The sequence below is a fragment of the Phyllobates terribilis genome, unplaced genomic scaffold, assembly GCF_046119375.1.
Source record: "Phyllobates terribilis strain yellow unplaced genomic scaffold, ASM4611937v1 Scaffold_13__5_contigs__length_258822181, whole genome shotgun sequence".
NCBI classification, from domain to species: Eukaryota; Metazoa; Chordata; class Amphibia; order Anura; family Dendrobatidae; genus Phyllobates; species Phyllobates terribilis.
In genome coordinates this window covers 184,464,646-184,481,538 of record NW_027362773.1, presented here as the reverse complement: position 1 = coordinate 184,481,538, position 16,893 = coordinate 184,464,646, and the positions used below count along the sequence as shown (strand labels likewise).

General features: G+C 46.1%; 1 non-coding gene across 1 annotated transcript; it reads left to right on the top strand.

Moving 5' to 3' along the window:
• The first annotated feature begins 16,765 nt into the window (after nucleotides 1-16,765).
• TRNAS-AGA (transfer RNA serine (anticodon AGA)) lies at nucleotides 16,766-16,847 on the top strand. Its single transcript has one exon. It is a non-coding gene; the product is annotated as a tRNA-Ser (tRNA).
• Nucleotides 16,848-16,893: the final 46 nt, after the last annotated feature.

Below are 16,893 nucleotides of genomic sequence, written 5' to 3'. Positions count from 1 at the left end.
CACTTCCTGCCATGGTTCAAGAAGAAGAACCGTGTATTTCACAGCAAGATCATTTTTCTGCATGATAATGCACCATCTCATGCTGCACATAAACATCTGCATCTCTGGCTGATATGGGCATAAAAGGGGACAAACTTATGGTGTGACCCCCATGCTCCCCTGACCTCTACCCCATTCAGAACCTTTGGAGCATCATGAAAAGGAGTGTCTATGATGGCGGGAGGCAGTTCACATCTAAGCAACAGCTCTGGGAGGGTATTCTGTCCTCATGCAAAACAATTGAAGCAGAAACCATCCAAAACCTGACAAATTCAATTGACGAGAGAGTTCAGAAGCTCCTTTCGAACAAGGGGTCCTATGTGAAAATGTAACTTCACCTAGAATAAAGTTTTGAGTTGAAAACTGTTTGATTTCAGTTTCTAACAACCTGCTAATGCTTATAATTTCAAAAATGACCATTTTTTTGGTCTTTATTAAAATGAAAAGGTTGATCGAAAAGTTTGGGGGATCTAAGAGTGTGGCAACCCAGTAGTCATGATTACTTCGAATTCTGACAATATGAGGGTCATGCTGCAGGTAGTGCAGCAAGAAGGCACTTATGTGTCTTGCGCATCTCGGAGCCCCAAAATTATTTTCCGGGCTAGATGCAGCTAAAAATTATTTTTAATTTTAAATCTGGTGAAGCTTTAGTATAGATGGCCTAATAGGATCAGTGTTGCACACTGCTACAAAGCCCAAATTATTTTCCAGTCAAGATACAGATAAACATGATTAGTAATTTGAAAGCTTAAAACGGTTGGTAGGGTGATTTTAACCAATCATCAAGCTTTTACTCTCCCCAGGATGACACAGGGGTAGAAAAGTCGTTTCGGATCCATGATTTGTTCATCTTTATGAACGTGAGTCTGTCTACATTATCAGTGGAGAGCCGCGTGCGCTTATCTGTCAGCACACCACCAGCAGCGCTGAACACACGTTCAGACAGAACGCTGGCTGCGGGGCATGACAAGATCTCCAAGGCGTAAGTGGCTAGCTCCGGCCATTTATCCAGATTGGAAGCCCAAAAAGAGCAAGGGTCCAGTGACACAGTCGTGGCTTCAATGTTTACTTGGAGATACTCCTGTACCATCGTCTCTAGGCGTTGACTATGTGTCAGACTTCTTGTCTCCTGTGGCCTTGCAAAGGATGGGCTAAAAAAGTGGTGAAATGATTCGGCAAAATTGATGTTACCAGCAGATACTGTGGTTCTGTTACGGTTTGAGTGCTGAACACTTGACGGTCCCACGGTTGGCAAGTTGGAACTGTGAGATTCACTACGTGCACCACTGGTATTTTGTGGAAAAGCACATGTAAGATTCTGCAACAGTCTCTGCTGATACTCCTGCATGCGTGCATCCCTTTCTATGGCAGGAATAATTTCTGCAAATTTACTTTTGTACCGGGGATCTAACAGTGTGGCAACCCAGTAGTCAGGATTATTTCTAATTCTCACAATTCGAGGGTCATGTTGCAGGTAGTGCAGCAAGAAGGCACTCATGTGTGTTGCGCATCCAGGAGCACCAAGTCCCTGTTGTGTTGGTGGCGAGGTAACAATCATGCTTCCTTCCTCTGTCCTCTCCCCCCAACCTCGCACAACAGAAATGTGATCAAGGTCTCCCTCATCTGATGAGTCTTCCATCAGTTCGTCCTCCACTTCTTCCTGGGCTCCTGCACCTTCCTCACTAGTTTGGCTGCTACCATGCGCCCTGGTAAAACCATCTCCCCCACCCTCACATGCCTGCCGCCTTGGTGCTGCCGACCGTCTGGACCTTGCAGATGTTAGCCCTTCCGCATACAACTCCTCCTCCTCTACTTCCTCCACCTCCTCTTGTGCCACCACCTGACTTCGAATTCTGTTTAACATGTGCTCCAGCATGTAAATCACCGGAATAGTCATGCTGATAATGGCATCGTCAGCACTAAACATCTTCGTAGCCATTTCAAAACTGTGCAGAAGGGTGCATAGGTCCCTGATCTGAGACCACTCCTCCAGCGTGATTTGCCCCACCTCTGAATCTCGTTGGCCCAGGCTATACGTCAGAACGTATTGCACCAGGGATTGTCGGTGCTGCCACAGTCGCTGCAACATGTGCAGAGTTGAATTCCACCGGGTAGGCACATCGCATTTTAGCCGGTGAAGTGGCAGGCCCAACGACTTCTGTAGAGATGTAAGTCGCTGAGCTGCGGGATGCGAACGGCGGAAGTGAGCACACAGCGACCGTGCCCTCTGCAGAAGGCCATCTAGTCTGGGATAGTGGGCTAAAAATTGCTGGACAACCAGGTTCAACACGTGAGCCATACAAGGCACATGTGTGACATTGCCCCGGCGAAGGGCCGCACCCAGGTTTGCAGCATTGTCGCACACGGCCTTCCCTGGTTTCAGGTCCAGTGGAGACAACCATTCATGAAATTGGTTCTCCAGAGCTGACCACAACTCCTCAGCTGTGTGACTCACATTTCCCAGACATTTCAATGTAAAAACCGCCTGATGACGTTGAGCCCTACTGCCAGCATAGTAAGGAGGTGTGCAGGATCCCTTCTGCGCAGTTAGAAAGCTTGTGGCATGACCAGACAGGCTTTGGGTGCAGGTGGAAGACCGAGAGGAGGTTGAGGAGGCAGAAGCAGTGGAGGAACTTTGACATAAAGAGGATTCATGCACAACTCGTGGGGACGGCAAGACTTGGACAGCAGCCCCTTGTCCTGCTGTCACCATAGTTACCCAGTGCCCAGTCAGCGACATGTAACGCCCCTGTCCATGCCTACTCGTCCAAATGTCTTTGGTGAAATGCACCCTGTCACACACAGAGTTTCTCAAAGAAGCGGTGATGTTGTGTGCGACATGCTGGTGGAGCGCAGGCACACCTTTCTTTGAGAAGTAGTGCCGACTGGGCATCTGGTACTGGGGCACTGCGACGGACATAAGGTCTCGAAAATCCTCTGTGTCCACCAGGCGGAAAGGCAGCATTTCTGTAGCCAAGAGCTTGCAGATGGTGAAATTCAACCTCTTAGCTTTCTCATGACTAGGAGGAAATGGTCTTTTACTTGTCCACATCTGAGGGACCGAGGGCTGGCTATTGTGCTTAGACGGGGTTGATAAGGGTGTCCCCGGCAAACTGCCGGTCTGTGAGGAAGATGCAGGCGGACATGTTAGGTTGCCTTGATCCAAAGGTGGTGCTATCGATGTCGGACAGCGCTCAACACCAGCTGGTGTTACCACCTCCAAAGAAAATGATGACCTGCCAATCACGCTGGCTGTTGCGGGTAAAGAGGTGGCAGGTCTGCGCCCCATAACAGGTGTGACTGCTGTTCCCCCAGTCACAGAGGATGAAGAGGCCGCGGATGCACAAGTTATGGCAGACGGTGGTTGGCCCGGCCGGCTAGGCCGCATTGTAGCACACTGAGCTTCCCACTGCAACTTATGCTTCATGTCCATGTGCCGGTTCATGCATGAAGTACTCAAACTATGTATTTTTTGGCCTCTACTTAGCTTTTGCTGACAAATGATACAGATAACACGAGTTGGGTCATCTTTATCGATCTGAAAAAATGCCCAGGCTATGCAAGGCTTAGCACCAATGCGACCTGAAGAGCCACCACGACTTGTGGTGAGAGGTAGAGTTGTGTTTGAGGATGCAGTTGTTGACGTGCTTCCAGTACTACGTCTCTGTCCAGGAAGGCGCAACCTGACCTCGTCGTCACTAGCATCTTCCTCCACCTCCTCTGCTGACCTCATCTCTTGGCTGACTGTGGGTTGACAGTAAGTGGGATCTCCAACCTCATCATCATCACCCTGTGTGTTATCACACCCGTCGTCCTCAGAGCCAACCTGTTCCTGCCCTGACAAAAAACTAAAGTTGTCGCTCCAATCAGGTATTTGAGTCTTATCATCGTCTTCCTCATTGTCTCCACCAACAGGAGTTACAGTTTGGGAATGAGGGTCTACATTATGGTCAGAACCTTCTGCGTCTGGTCCTGGATCCGACTCATAAAGATTCTGGGCATCAGTGCAGATCATTTCCTCGTCTGGATTCACAGAAGCGCTGGAGTCGACCTCTGATTCCCAGGCTATAGTATGAGTAAACAGCTCTGCAGACTCAACCATCTGTTCTACCTCATACTCAGACGGGCAGCTGGAGATTTGGGAGCTGTGAGAAAGCAAGTGCGATTTGGGTGACACCTTTGAGGACTGGAGTATTTGTGATGTTGAAGTTGATGTGGAGGAGAGCCCACTTAAAGGAGCACTTGATATCCGTTGAAGCACCTGCTGTTTTTGTGCCTCATCTGGAATTTGTAGCGATTGGCGTGGCCGTAAGAAAGGGATCTTATCACATTGTCCGCTAAAAGAAGTAGACATTTTAGTTTGGCTGGAAGATGGTCTTTCTTCTGCAGATGTTACTGTTGCTTTAACACCTACCCCACGGACACAACCTTTTTTCCCCTTCCCAAAACGCCTATTCCCCTTTCCACCAGCAGCAGGCCTTTTTCCACTCATTTTGGTGGTTAACTAATTCACAACTCTGGAGTTGTTTGCACAAAAAAACAATGGATGGTAACCGAGCAGAGCTGAGTGGCCAAACTGTGGTATTAGGCCAAAACTATTGGCTGGGTTAGATGCAGAAAAAAATTATATTCAATTTGCAACCTGATGGAGGTCAGTATAGATGGACTAATACAACAAGTCCCACACACAGCTAGAAGCCCAATATTTTTTCAGAGGTAGATGCAGATAAAAATATGTTCAGTTTGCAACCTGATGGAGGTCTGTATAGATGGATTAATAGAACAAGACCCACACACAGCTAGAAGCCCAATATTTTTTCAGAGGTAGATGCAGAAAAAAATATATTCAGTTTGCAACCTGATGGAGGTCAGTATAGTTGGACTAATACAACAAGTCCCACACACAGCTAGAAGCCCAATATTTTTTCAGAGGTAGATGCAGAAAAAAATATATTCAGTTTGCAACCTGATGGAGGTCAGTATAGATGGACTAATACAACAAGTCCCACACACAGCTAGAAGCCCAAATATTTTTTCAGAGGTACTGTAGATGCAGATAAAAATTATTTTTAATTTGCAACCTGATGGAGGTCAGTATAGATGGACTAATAGAGAAAGTCCGACACACTACTAGAAGGCCAAATATTTTTTCAGAGCTAGATGCAGAAAAAAATTATATTCAGTTTGCAACCTGATGGAGGTCTGTATAGATGGATTAATAGAACAAGACCCACACTCAGCTAGAAGCCCAATATTTTTTCAGAGGTAGATGCAGAAAAAATATATTCAGTTTGCAACCTGATGGAGGTCAGTATAGATGGACTAATACAACAAGTCCCACACACAGCTAGAAGCCCAATATTTTTTCAGAGGTAGATGCAGAAAAAAATATATTCAGTTTGCAACCTGATGGAGGTCAGTATAGGTCGACTAATAGAACAAGTCCCACACACTGCTAGAAGGCCAAATATTTTTTCAGAGCTAGATGCAGAAAAAAATTATATTCAGTTTGCAACCTGATGGAGGTCAGTATAGATGGATTAATAGAACAAGACCCACACACAGCTAGAAGCCCAATATTTTTTCAGAGGTAGATGCAGAAAAAAATATATTCAGTTTGCAACCTGATGGAGGTCAGTATAGATGGACTAATGCAACAAGTCCCACACACAGCTAGAAGCCCAATATTTTTTCAGAGGTAGATGCAGAAAAAAATATATTCAGTTTGCAACCTGATGGAGGTCAGTATAGATGGACTAATACAACAAGTCCCACACACAGCTAGAAGCCCAAATATTTTTTCAGAGGTACTGTAGATGCAGATAAAAATTATTTTTAATTTGCAACCTGATGGAGGTCAGTATAGATGGACTAATAGAGAAAGTCCGACACACTACTAGAAGGCCAAATATTTTTTCAGAGCTAGATGCAGAAAAAAATTATATTCAGTTTGCAACCTAATGGAGGTCAGTATAGATGGATTAATAGAACAAGACCCACACACAGCTAGAAGCCCAATATTTTTTCAGAGGTAGATGCAGAAAAAAATATATTCAGTTTGCAACCTGATGGAGGTCAGTATAGATGGACTAATACAACAAGTCCCACACACAGCTAGAAGCCCAATATTTTTTCAGAGGTAGATGCAGAAAAAAATATATTCAGTTTGCAACCTGATAGAGGTCAGTATAGATGGATTAATAGAACAAGACCCACACACAGCAAGAAGCCCAATATTTTTTCAGAGCTAGATGCAGAAAAAAATTATATTCAGTTTGCAACCTGATGGAGGTCAGTATAGATGGATTAATAGAACAAGACCCACACACAGCTAGAAGCCCAATATTTTTTCAAAGCTAGATGCAGAAAAAAATTAGATTCAGTTTGCAACCTGATGGAGGTCAGTATAGATGGACTAATAGAATGATGCTATGCCCAAAAGATTTTACTTCACTAGGTGCAGTAAAAAAATTGGTATTCTATACACAGGTGGTATATCTTGCAACACAGGTAGGCTACTCCACTGACTAACACACTCTGCAATAGGCCAAAAAGGATTAGCTTTGCTAGATTCAGCCAAATGCTGTGAAAAAAACTTGCACAGCACTGGCACAGACCTGCCTGGCAAAAACTGATAGGAACTGATGTAACCTAGTCCTGAAAAGGACTCCAATTACAATTAGTCTTTACTCCCACAACCTATCTATTTAAGAGCACAGACCTGCCTGATAAAAGTCGTAGGAAATGCTGTAACCTAGTCCTTAAAAGGACTGCAATCACAACTATTCCCTACTCCCAAGCTATCTGTATATTTGTGCGAAAATTGGCTTGAAATTAACAAGGTATAGCGCACACAGCAACAGCGGTGCCGTCTAACACGCAGCTGCAGCAGTGAGAAAATGGTGGCGACGGGGAAAATGGCTTGGTCTTATAGGGCAAGGACATGTGACATACACTGCCAATGACACATGCCCTTGCTTGTGTGAAAAAAAGCACTTCGCTCCGTGTGTGCGCTGCTGATAGGCTGACAGATTGCACCTCCCCACTGTAAATGAGGGAAAGAGAAAAAAAAATGGAGATCTTCATTGTTCCTGCAGAGATCCATCCCCTGCCCCTCCCCCCACCCCGCTGTACACTCAAACTGCGTATTAACATTAATTTTCATCATTACTGAGAAAAAATCCAGTTATGATTTTGGTGCACGAACAGTTATCGAACATAACCTCGAACAGCCGAATTTTTCTCAAATTGTTCGTGTTCGCCGAACGGCTCGAACACCGCCCAAAACAGCTCGAATTTGAGATTGGCGAACAGTTCGAGTAGAACAACGCTCATCTCTAGGCCAGACTTCTCATCACCACCAAATGACAGCAGAGTAACATAAAGTCAAATCCACTGTGTTATTTCGGGAGGTGTATTCACATGCACCGCTTCACTCCCACACATGGGTATACGCTTCCTCGTTTCGGCTGCTTAATCTTCTTCTCCTTATCCTCAGCCTCCACCACCACTATACCACCAGGGTGCCAGCATTGCAAGTTCCTCCGTCCTAATTTTTGGCAGCTTTTGCTGGGAAAGCATAAGCAAATACCATGGGACACCCACTCCCCAATAATGGGACTTATGTTTGTAATATGCTGTACTGCATGGCTCTTGTAAGGGGCATTGCAAGTTGCTCCGTCCGAATTTTTGGCAGCTTTTGCTTGCAAGGCATAAGCAAATACTATGGGACACCCACTCCCCAATAATGGGACTTATGTTTGTAATATGCTGTACTGCATGGCTCTTGTAAGGGGGATTGCAAGTTGCTCCGTCCTAATTTTTGGCAGCTTTTGCTGGGAAAGCATAAGCAAATACTATGGAAGACCCACTCCCCAATAATGGGACTTATGTTTGTAATATGCTGTACTGCATGGCTCTTGTAAGGGGCATTGCAAGTTGCTCCGTCCTAATTTTTGGCAGCTTTTGCTAGCAAGGCATAAGCAAATACTATGGGACTCCCACTCCCCAATAATGGGACTTATGTTTGTAATATGCTGTACTGCATGTGATGCGCCCCATGGGCTGTGTGTACACGTGTGTGGGATACCCGGTGCTGGGTCTCTGGGATCTGTAGTCTCCGTGGCGTTGACCCGGTCCCGTGGCTCAGGCTGGTCAAACCAGTGGCAGTCTTTCTTAGGTTTTGAGGTTAATTGTCCGACTGCGCCTCCCGTGGATTGCGGTCAGGGAGTACCACCGCTGCGAGGCAGACTGCTGAGGCAGGTGTTGTGTGTGCAGCATAGAATGGGATAACTACCCTCGGGAGGTGTATAGCCTCTGGGCAGTGAGTGTGGATGATGGGGGTGATGGTGCATGAGCGCAGCAGGAACGACTCAGAGTCTTTGCAGTGCAGTTCAGGGTCTTTACTGATGAATATAAGGTAGACCCTCCCGGGAGTACTGGCTAGCATAAGAGGCCTGGTCAGTCTGTGAGCAAGCAGGAGTTCCCCAGGCCAGGTGGAGTTGTAGGCCTCCCCGTCTGTCTGCACTCTTCCTGGCTACCTTGCTGTAAGCGGGTAGAAGTAGCCCACGTCCCTGAGTGTACCGTGTAGTGCTCACCCGTATGGCAGGTGACTTGGGGCCTTCTGTTAGCCTCCACTCCATGACGGCGGTGCTGGTCCCTTGCTTGTGACTGAGCCTCCGGGCTTCTATGGCCAGAGGACCTGAAATCCCCTGCCGGCTGGTTTCTGCTGCTGGATATATAAGTCCTCACAGCTTCGGACTCCTGTGTCCGGTTCCTATTGTCTTCTGCCAGGGCGAGCTCTGCTCAGCTTCCAGCCCCTGGTCTTTAGCTCCTAGCTCCTACAGAGCTCCTTGCTGTTACTTTCCCTTGCTCTCACTCTGACTCTGACTGTTCTCTGACTCACTCAACCCCGCCCCAGATCCAGTTTATAAGGGCAGAATTCTCCCCTCCCAGGACTGGGGCAGGAGGATCTTGCATGTTTAAGGGATCCTGACCAGGAAACCTCCCACTTGCTCTCCGACGTAATATCTCTATTACTGTGGTGACCAGACCCCTGGGGTGCCACACATGGCTCTTGTAAGGGGCATTGCAGTTCCTCATAATTTTTGGAAAGCCTTCCATTCACTGCTTAGGCCAACAGTGCACGGGAGACCCAGTTGCTATAAATCGAAAAAAAGGTTTAGTTAACGCCCTCTGACCTCCATGTCATTTCCAAGGGGCATTGGAGTGGCTCGAAATTTTTGGTAGGCATTGCACTCACTGTATGCCCTATAACTGTGTAGCCGAACAGCTCCTTTTGTTACAGAAATATATCCTGCAAAACATATCTGGTTGACTGGCCTGATATTGATGTGAATGGTCCCTGTTCCTCCTGCTCTTTCTCCTTTGCCACCACCTCATCCATCATTTATCACCTGAAGCTTTGTTTTAACGGGAGTCATAGAACTGGGATAGTAGCAGGAAAACATCCAGCAATCCTCGGAGGAGGTAGGATATGCTCCAAAACACGGACCACCTCAGGCCTAGCCGCTACTACATACATGCGCTTGCATTCCAAGAAAACAAAGCAGATGCTAACTTCTATCATCATCATCATGCTCCTCACCTAGGCACTCTCAACTCCCCTGATGGAGAAGCCAGGGCCCACTGGAGGAGTCAGGTTCTCTGGTGGGCTCGTCCAATGCTGCCCAAAAGCAGGCCATGCTAAGAAAAGTGTGGGGGAAGGTGACAGGAGAAATCAGTGCGGCTGGGGACCGAGTATGGACACCTGGCCGCCACCTGGCGGCTTTGGACCGAGCGTGGACACCCGGCCGCCGGGCGGCTGGGGACAGAGTATGGATACCTCGCTGCCGAAGCGGCCATGAGGTAGTGGCCAGCTTTGGCCTCCTCCAAACTAAAAGGCCCCATTTCAAGTGAAAGCTAGCAGTATGGTATTGCAGCCTGTGGGTGGGTGGGTGGTTGGCTGCATATTTTCGCTTGCATTGCAAGGAATGGGGGAGGTACAATTGAACACTGCCCTGGGACAAGGAATTGCACGGGGATAGTTGCAAGTCTGCATCTTCTGATGCGGCAAGGATCACTTCTGATGGGCACACTTTTAGACAGTGACCTGGGGGTCAGAGATGCTTCCAGGGGTCTTCGCCATGCTGATCTCTTGTCTTTTCAGCACTGTATGCATGTGTCACACAGCACATGGCCAGATAAGGTTGTAAAATGTTAAAATGACATTTCCCAGTGAACGCATTTGTCACGGTTGAAAGCAATACAAAAGTGCAAAAACGCATGAAAAATGCTACTTGTGAACATAGCCCAAGGTGTGGAGGAGTATTTTTGTTTTTGGTTATTTATTTTACCTTATACACAAGTTTTTACCCTGGAAAGGAAATTCCTTAACATATTTCACAGGAAAACCGTTTCAGTTTCGTTTTTGAACGTTTTATTGTGAGCCCGCAAAAGTGGCTTAATACCTCTGACCACGTTGTTGACAGCAGTGACCTGGTGGTCAGAAATGCTTCCAGGGGCGATCCCCATGCTGCCCCCATGTCTTTTGAGCACTGTTACTATCGTTTTGGGCACTTTTTAGGCTTTCTACAGACTGCCGGGGGTGCTGCCGCAAAAATGCTCGGGTCTCTCATAGACTAACATTGGGCTCGTTGCTCGGGTCTAGCACCCGAGTATCACGGTAAGCTCGGCCCGAGCTTCGAGCACCCGAGCATTTTAGTGATCGCTCAACACTATCAGTCGTCATCTTGGTGAGGACACAGAAGTCTTGCCCGTTACCAGTCTGGCACCCATGGCTGACTTTATGTTACGCTGCCTTAACCGTGACCCTCGCATTGTCAAAATGTTGGGTGACAGTCATTACTGGTTGATGACAATTTTAGACCCCCTCTACAAGGAGAACTTTCACTCTCTTATTCCTGAGTTGGAGAGGTCTACAAAAATGGGGCAGTACTAGAAGGCCCTTGCTGCAGAACTATTAAAAATATTCCCATCTGAACACGGTAGCGGCAGAGGTCACAGTTCGCTGCCCAACTAAGGCATACAGGCGAGAGAGACGCAACTCCAATCCAGCAGAGGCAGGGGAACACTGTCAATGTTCTAGTACAGTTTTCTGAGACCTGCCCAGCTTACAGGCCCTGAGGCGCAGGGTACTCTCACAAGGAGTGGAAAGTTTCAAAAGATGGTGAGGGAGTACCAGCGTCCTCCGTGATTCCTCTGTGCCTTTTAATTATTGGGTATCCAAGCTGGACACTTGGAATGACCTCACTCTGTATGCCTTGGAGGTCCTGGCCTGCCCTGCCCTAGCGTGTTATCGGAGCGTGTTTTTAGTGCCACTGGGGGAATTATAACTGATAAGCGCACTCACCTGTCAACTGACAATGCTGACAAGCTGACCCTTATCAAAATGAACAAGGGCTGGATTGGGCCAGACTTCTCATCACCACCAAATGACAGCAGAGTAACATAAAGTCAAATAAACTGTGTTATTTCGGGAGGTGTATTCCCATGCATCGCTTCACACCCACACATGGGTATACGCTTCCTCATTTCGGCTGCTTTTTGCTCTTCTCCTTATCCTCAGCCTCCACGACCACTATACCACCAGGGTGACCGTGGTCAATGTTGCCAGCATTGAAAGTTCCTCTGTCCTAATTTTTGGCAGCTTGTGCTTGGAAGGCATAGGCAAAGACTATGGGAGACCCACTCCCCAATAATGGGAATAATGTTTTTAATATGCTGTACTGCATGGCTCTTGTAAGGGACATTGCAAGTTCCCCCTTCCTAATTTTTGGCAGCTTTTGCTTGGAAGGCATAGGCAAAGACTATGGGAGTCCCACTCCCCAATAATGGGAATAATGTTTTTAATATGATGTACTGCTGGCTCTTGTAAAGGGCATTAAAATCGTCTTGTTAAGCTACTGTGACCTCCACGTCTCTTCCAAGGGTCGTTAATATTGTCTTCTAATTCCACTGCGACCTCCACCACTCTTCCAAGGGGCATTAAAAGCGTCTTGTTAAGCTACTGTGACCTCCACGTCTCTTCCACAGGGCATTGATATCGTCTTTTTATTCCACTGTAAACTCCACCACTCTTCCAAGGGGCATTGATATTGTCTTTTTATTCCACTGCGACCTCCACCACTCTTCCAAGGGGCATTAAAACCATCTTGTTAAGCTACTGCGACCTCCACATCTCTTCCAAGGGGCATTAAAACTGTCTTGTTAAACCACTCTGAACTCCACGTCTCTTCTAAGGGGCATTAAAACCGTCTTGTTAAACCACTCTGAACTCCACAGCTCTTCCAAGGGGCATTGACATGTTGTTTTTAATTACCTCTAACCTCCACGACTCTTGCAACGGGCATTGCATTTCCTCCTAATTTTTGTCAGCTTTTGCTTTTCAATGCATAGGCAAAAACTAAGGGAGACCCACTCCCCAATAATGGGTAGAAGGTTTTTAATACACTGTAATCCACATCTGTTTCAAGGGGCATTGCAGTGCCTATTAATTTTTGGAAAGCCTTCCATTCCCTGCTTAGGCCAACAGTGTACAGGAGACCCAGTTGCTATAAATGGAAAAAACGGTTTAGTTAAGGCCCTCTGACCTCCATGTCACTTCCAAGGGGCATTGGAGTGCCTCGAAATTTTTGGTAGGCATTGCATTCACTGTATGCCTTATAACTGTGTAGCTGAACCGCTCCTTTTGGTACAGAAACATATCCTACAAGACATGTGTGGTTGGCTGGCCTGATATTGATGTGAATGGTCCCTGTTCCTCCTGCTCTTTCTCCTTTGCCACCACCTCATCCATCATTCATCACCTGAAGCTTTGTTTTAACGGGAGTCATAGAACTGTGATAGTAGCAGGAAAACATCCAGCAATCCTCGAAGGAGGTAGAATATGCGCCAAAATGCTGACCACCTCAGGCCTAGCTGCTACTACATACATGCGCTTGCATTCCAAGGAACAGAAAGCTAAGGAGGTGGATGGCCTCATGATCATGAATAATTTACTCATTGTGTAGGAGGCCGACCACTGCTGCTGTCTACCTTCTGAACTTTGTGTTGAAGCCTGATTGACCCAGGACCCGCAATCCTCTATGTCTGGAGGACGTGTTGCATCCCAGTGTCCAACTGTGTCCCGGCTTCCACAATATTAACCCAGTGTGAAGGCGTCAGTGAGATGGACCATTCCTGGCCACATTCACTTGTCCACGTGTTTGTGGTTAGGCTGTCCTTCCCACTAAATGCACTGGGGAGGGCACAGGTAATGTTTTGGTATGCGCGCTTGTGTATAAGGTGCACCCGGACAAATAGGGGCGGCTGGGGACCGTTTATGGACACCCAGCCACCCCCACGCGGCTGGGGACTGTGTGTGGGCACCCGGCCGCGGGGCGGCTGGGGACTGAGTATGGACAGCTGGCCGCCGCCTGGCAGGTGGGGACCAAGCGTGGACACCCGGCCGCCGGGCGGCTGGGGACTGAGTATGAATACCAGGCTACCGATGCAGCCATGACGTGGTGGCCAGGTTCCACCTCCACATGCCTAAAAGGCCCAATTTCAAGTGCAAGCAAGCTAGCAGTATGGTATTGCAGCCTGGGGGTGGGTGGGTGGCAGGCTGCATACTTGCGCTTGTATTGAAAGTTATGGGGGAGGTACAATTGAACACTGCCCTGGGACAAGGACTTGCACAGGGATAGTTGCAAGTCTGCATCTTCTGATGCGGCAAGGATCTCTTCTGATGGGCACACTTTTAGGCAGTGAACTGGTTGTCAGAGATGCTTCCAGGGGTCTTCCCCATGCTGTTCCCATGTCTTTTTAGCACTGTATGCATGTGTCACACAGCACATGGCCAGATAAGGTTGTAAAATGTTAAAATGACATTTCCCGGTGAATGCATTTGTCACGGTTGAAAGCAATACAAACGTGCAAAAACGCATAAAAAATGCTACTTGTGAAAATAGCCCAAGGTGTGGAGGAGTATTTTTGTTTTTGGTTATTTATTTTACCTTATACACAAGTCTTTACCCTGGAAAGGATGTTCCTTAACCCCTTTCCGACCGGGTCAGTAATAGTACGCACCAGGTCGGGAAGGCCGGTTCAGCGGGGGCTCCGGCGGTGAGCCCGCACTGAAGCGAGCACATGTCAGCTGATTATTCGAATCGCAATCCACCCGCGGCTGTTAACATGTTAAATCTCTGACAGTGGCATTTAACTCGCTCTTCCCGTAGTCCTAAGCCCCGCCCATCAGTGACCCCGACACGTGATCGCGGGTCACCAATGGGTGGGCATGACAACTCAGGGTCTGCAGAAGACGCCTGTGGTTGTCATGTCTCAATTGCTATGAGCGCCACCTAGTGGTCAGCACTCACAGCATGTGAGCATTTCTCCTGCATACAAGCGATCTGCTCATCGCTTGTATGCAGTAGAAGCAATCAGACAACTGCTGCTTCTAGTCTCCTCTGCAGACTATAGAAGCAAGCAGAAAGTTTAAAAAAAAAGTTTTTAAAAAAATAAAAAAAATAAAAAATATATAAAAGTTTAAGTCACCCCCCTTTCGCCCCATTCAAAATAAAATATATATATGTAAAAAAAAAACCACATGCACATATTTGGTATCGCCGCGTTCAGAATCGCCCGATCTATCAAAATAAAAGAAGAATTAATACAATCAGTAAACGGCGTAACGAGAAAAAAATTTTAAACGCCAGAATTAAGTTTTTTTGGTCGCTACAACTTGGCAATAAAATGCAATAACGGGCGATCAAAACATCGGATCTACCCCAAAATGGTATCAATAAAAACGTCAGCCCAGCACGCAAAAAATAAGCCCTCACCTGGCCCCAGATCCCGAAAAATGGAGTAGCTAAGGGTCTCGGAAAATGGCGTCATTTTTTTTGTTTTTTTTAGCAAGCTTTGGATTTTTTTTTCACCACTTAAATAAAAAAGAACCTATACATGTTTGGTGTCTATGAACTCGTAACAACCTGGAAAATAAAGATGGCAGGTCAGTTTTAGCAATCTGTGAACGTGGTAAAAAAAGGACCCAAAAAACAACTGTGGAATTGCATTTTTTTTGCAGTTTCACTGCACTTGGAATTTTTTTCCCATTTTCCAGCACAAAATATGGTAAAACCAGTGATGGTGTTTAAAATTACAACTCGTCCCGCAAAAAATAAGCCCTCACATGGCCATATTGAACGAAAATTAAAAAAGTTCTGGCTCTGGGAAGAAGGGGAGCAAAAAAGGAAAACACAAAAACAGAAAGACCCATGGTCGTTAAGGGGTTAACATATTTCACAGGAAAGCACTTTCACTTTCATTTTTGAACGTTTTATTGTGAGCCTGTAAAAGTGGCTTAATACCTCTGACCACATTGTTGACAGCAGTGACCTGGGGGTCAGAAATGCTTTCAGGGGCGATCCCCATGCTCTCCCCGTGTCATTTGAGCCCTGTCACTATCGTTTTGGGCACTATTTAGGCTTTCTACAGACTGCCGGGGGAGCCGTCGCAAAAATGTTCGGGTCTCCCGTAGACTAACATTGGGCTCGCTGCTCGGGTCGAGCACCCGAGTATCACAGTGAGCTTGGCCCGAGCTTCGAGCACCTGAGCATTTTAGTGCTCGCTCAACACTAATTAGAACTCAGATCACTGGATTCAGAGTGAATTTCTCACATTTCCACTATTTAAACATGCTCTTTTACTGTTTTCAAAAGAAAATCCAAACCGCTTTGTTGGTCATGTGGTATCATGGTGTAATTGTTAGCACGCTGGACTCTGAATCCAGTGATTTGAGTTCAAATCTCAGTGGAACTTGAGAAATTCTTTGTGCACAGCGGTTTTATCTTTTCTGCTCAAACTCAATTTGCCAATGCACATGGTTTAACATAAAAAGAGAAAGTTAATATACACATGGCAAAAAGATCTATCTATCAAGAAAGTTTAACTCAAAAGTTAAACTTGACTTCATGAAGCAAAACTCATATCATCTATGTCACACCAAGCAATCGTACTCTATGACTTGTGCCAATGTTCGCATGACACTTTTTCCATGTGGTTGAAACTGACCAGGATTTCAAGCCGAAACGGCCTCAAGAAATGAGAGCGATTCTTTTCCTGAATCACCATTTTTAGTGTTTTCCAGCATTTTTGTAAACATAGTTTGGTGATGTTTTTCTAAGTATTGTTTTTGGCATCAATTTAGTTTGTTTAAGTTTCTTTTTTGCTCGCAAAATGCTGTGAACGTCACTCAGGAACCTTCCAGGGGTCTTTGTAACCTACTCATTGACTTGTATAGCAAGTATAAAGCAAGCAAAATATACCTGAAAAATGATATGCTCACTTCTGTTAACCGCTTGGCGTTTTGGTAAACTTAATAAGGTTAAAAGATGATCCATACCTGATCATATGAACAGCAAGTCTTTTTGCATGGAAATGAATCTGTTCAAACTATTGAGCATTTTCAAAGCCTTTTTCAGGAGGTGTTTGGAACAAAGTCACTCTAAATCCGCCTTATGAATTTTAATAAACCTTGAACTGTAAAAGGTTCCAATTGATGATACCTTTAAATCAGATTTTTACATTTCAGTGAGGCCTGGAATTTTGTTTCCAATTGAAATCTTCCATTTTCTGAAATGTCTTCCAGAAGGATAATCACTGATATTGATCATGGTGCTATAAAAAAAAGGTGTGAAACTCCTAAGAATGAAACAGCGTCTGAGTAGTTGTGGCCGAGTGGTTAAGGCGAAGGACTAGAAATCCATTGGGGTCTTCCCGCGTAGGTTCAAATCCTGCCAACTACGTTTAACTTCATGTAACATTTTGACGAATTATCTGAGCAGATCAATT